General features: G+C 37.8%; 1 pseudogene across 1 annotated transcript; it reads left to right on the plus strand.

Annotated features, from left to right (window-relative positions):
• The first annotated feature begins 2,104 nt into the window (after nt 1–2,104).
• Nucleotides 2,105–3,319, plus strand: LOC306653600 (translation machinery-associated protein 16-like; annotated as a pseudogene). The gene is made up of 3 exons: nt 2,105–2,111; nt 2,526–2,903; nt 2,964–3,319. The product of its transcript is annotated as a translation machinery-associated protein 16-like (transcript).
• Nucleotides 3,320–4,067: the final 748 nt, after the last annotated feature.

Here is a 4,067-nt window from a genome sequence, read left to right on the forward strand (position 1 = left end):
AGACCAAGAATAGCCAAGGAAATCATTAGCAGAAGGAGAGAATCAGGAGGTATCACATTACCAGACTTTAAACTATACTGCAGTGCTATAGTAACAAAAATGGCATGGTATTGGCACCAAAATAGATAGGCAGACCAATGGTACAGAATAGAAGTAGAGACAAACCCACATAAATACAGTTACCTCATACTAGACAAAGGTGGCAAAAACATACATTGGAGAAAAGATAGCCTTTTCAACAAATGATGCTGGGAAAACTGAAAATCCATATGCACCAAAATAAAATTAAACCCTTATCTCTCACCCTGCACAAAACTAACTCAAAGTGAATCAAGTACTTAGGAATTTGACCAGAGACCCTACACCAAAGAGAAGGAAAAGCAGGTCCAAACCTTCATCATGTCAGCTTAGGACCAAACTTCCTTAACAAGACCCCCAAAGTGCAAGAATCAATAAACAGGATGGATTCAAACTAAAAAGTTTTTTTCTCATCAAAAGAAACCAACAACAATGTGAAGAGAGCCTACAAAGTGGGAGAAAATCTTTACCACATGCACTTTAGGTAGAGCACTAATCTCCAGAATCTATAAAGAACTCAAAAAACTTTATACCAAAAACACAAATAACCTAATCAATAAATGGGCTAAGGAACCGAATGGACACTTCAAAGATACACAAGCAATCAATAGATATATGAAAAAATCTTCAACATCCCTGTAATTAGAGAAATGCAAATGCAAAATTTCATCTCACCCCCATTAGAATGGTTATTATCAAGAATACAAGCAACAATAGGTTTTGGCATGGATATGGGGGAAAAGGTACACTCTTATGTTGCTGGTGGGATTGCAAATTGGTGCAGCCACTCTGGAAAGCAGTTATGGAGATTCTTCAGAAAACTTGGAATGGACCCACCATTTGACCCAGCTATCCCACTCCTCAGTTTATACCGAAAGGACTTAAAATCAGCATACTACATTGATGCAGCCACTTCAATGTTTATAGCAGCTTAATTCACAATAGCTAGATTGTGGAACCAGCCTATATGCCCTTTATTAGATGAACGGAAAAAGAAACTGTGGTATATCTACACGATGGAATATTACTCAGCCACAAAGAAGAATAAAATTATGGCATTTGCAGGTAAATGGATGGAGTTGGAAATATCATGAAGTGAAATAAGCCAATTCCAAAAAACCAAAGATCAAATGTTTCTCTGATAAGTGGATGCTGATACTTAATGGGGGCAAGGGGGAAAAGGGAAGAATGGAGGAAAGTTAAATTGTGTAGCGGGAAATGAGGGGAGTGGAGGGGTCAAGCAAGGAAACAGTGAAATGAGACAGACATACCCTATGTACATGTATAATTACACTAATGGTGTGACTCTACATTGTGTACAACCAGAGAAATGAAAATTGTGCCCCATTTGTGTACAATGAATCAAAATGCATTCTGCTGTCATGTATAACAATAGAAAAAAAAACAATAAAAAAGGATAAAAACAGATCACTTCAATAAAAAAAAAAGGAGATTCTGAAAAGAAACCAAGAAGACAACTTCAAAATGAAAGAATAAATAAACCAAATTAAAAATTCAATGCAAAGCTTCACTGATAGCCTGGACACATGGAAAACAGAACCCCAGACAGTGAAAACCAAAAAAAATAGTGTTATAAAAAGAGAGAATTGACCACACAGAGAAGATGTTAAGAAACCATGAACAGAATTTCCAAGATGTATGGATAACATGAAACGAACACATTTAAGATTTATCAGGATAGATGAAGGTGCAGAGAAACAGAAGAGAAAAATGCAGTCTTTTTTTTTTTTTTTTTTTCTGCAGTACTGGGGATCGAACCCAGGGCCTTGTGCTTGCAAGACAAGCACTCTACCAACTGAGCTATCTCCCCAGCCCAAAATGCAATCTTTTCAATAAAATATCAGAATATTTCCCAAACCTAAAATATGAAATGGAAAGTCAAATGCAAGAGGCTTACAGGACCCCAAATATACAAAATTACAACAGACCCACACCAAGTTGCATTTGTAATGAAAATGCTGAACATACAGAACAAGAAAAAAATTTTAAAGACTGCAAGAGAAAAATGACAGGTAACATTTAGAGGAAAGCCAGTCCAGATCACAGCTGATCTCTCAACCCATACCCTCAAAGCTAGGAGGACTTGAACAGTGTATACTAAGTTCTGAGAGAAAGTGGATGCCTACCAAGAATACTATACTCAGCAAAATTAAGCTTCAGATTTAAGATGAAATAAAAACCTTCCATGACAAATGAAAGTTAAAAGAATTCACAACTAGAGAGCCTGCACTACAGAACATTCTCAAAAAAAATTCCATAGAGATGGAATAAAAAAAACAGTGAGGCCGTACCGGGCTGGAGTGCAGGTGTTCGCTGCTGTGGATTGGGCCCGCGATTGTCGGATCTGGAGTGTGGAGGCTCCCTGCGGCCTCCTGCACGTCACCATGGTGGGCCCCTCCCACTTCCCTGAGCCCTGTCGCCTAAAGTTCCAAAGGGAAAAAGTACAGTACGAAAAAAAAGCATCCATCCATATAGTAGAAAAGCAGCTCATATTATAAGAGAGGCCCACAAACAGGAAAAAAAAAAAGAAAAGTTGAAGAATGAAAAGGCCTTACATCTCAATCTTATTGCTGAAAAACTGCAGTGGTTTCAGAATCATCTGGATCCAAAAAAATCGGGGTATTCAAAGAAAGATGCCTGTAAATTAGTTGAAAGGTATTTATTAGATTTAGCAGTGAGCTGGAGCAGATCGAGTTACATAACAGCATCAAAGACAGGCAGGGACGGCGGCACTTCTCCCGGGAAGCAGTTATCAAGCAGACGGTGGAGCGTGAGCGACAGCAGTATGAAGGATATGGCCTTGAGTGACAGCAGTATGAAGGATTTGGCCTTGAGTGACAGCAGTATGAAGGATTTGGCCTTGAGATCCCAGACATTTTAAATGCAAACAATCTGAAAACTTTTAGGGAATGGGACTTTGATCTGAAGAAATTCCCAAACATTAAAATGAGAAAGCTCTGTGCTAATGATGCAGCCTAAGAAGGGCAAGAGGAAAACTATCTTAACTATAGACAAAAATTTAGAGGAATTGGAACTAAAGGGTGAATCAGATGGCTCAGATGAAGAAACGACTCCAGTAGCTTGATTGTCTTCACTTGAGTTGAAAATAATTTGAGAGCTTCAAGTCACACTCGTTAATTTTGGTAAATAATTATCTAGACATAAGAATTTGCTATTTACTTCATTTTCCTGTATAATGAGGGTCCCATTTGTAGTTTAAAAAAATGTTTTATGATTTTTATTTAAAAATGAAGGCTTTTCATTTATATTAAGTTGCTAAAATAGATACAAGTTGTATTAGTCTGTTTTCAGTTGCTATAATAAAATACCCAAGGCTAGGTAGGTTGCTTATTAAGAAAAGACATTTCTTTAGCTCGTGATTTTGGAGGGTGAAAGTCCAAAGGAACGGCCCTGGCAAGGGCCTCTGGTGATATCACTTCATAGTGAATGACATCACAATCCATGCAGGAGGGTGGTGAGACAGGACACCAGAGAGTAGGAGGACTAGTAATGACTTCCCACTAGGCCCACCTGTTGAAGGTACCACCACCTCTTGGTGCCACACTGGGCACCAAGCTGCCTGTACATGAGCTCTTGAGGGACAAATACCAGAAGTGATCTTTTAAAGACATTTAATCTGAACTTTGTGCAAAGGAAAAGTAATATGTGTGAGGACAAATGTGTTTTCAGTTTTTTCCTTATGTGGAAAATATGTAGGGAAAATTTGCCTAATCTCCCAAATGGGGTGAATGGACAATAACCTGTTTTCTAAGAGATTCCTGTGGACATTTCTTAAATTGTGATAATAATTAACTTGTATTAAACTGATTTCTCTCTTAAACATTAAACCTAATTTCTTTCCTTATAAAATGGGGAAGAATTTGGTTGTGAATTCATATTCATCAGTAGATTATGCATTATCATTGATTTTTTCCTGAGCCAGAGGTAAAGGTTAGAAACAGAAGTAA

The sequence above is a fragment of the Sciurus vulgaris genome, assembly GCF_902686455.1.
Source record: "Sciurus vulgaris genome assembly, chromosome: 2".
NCBI lineage: Eukaryota > Metazoa > Chordata > Mammalia > Rodentia > Sciuridae > Sciurus > Sciurus vulgaris.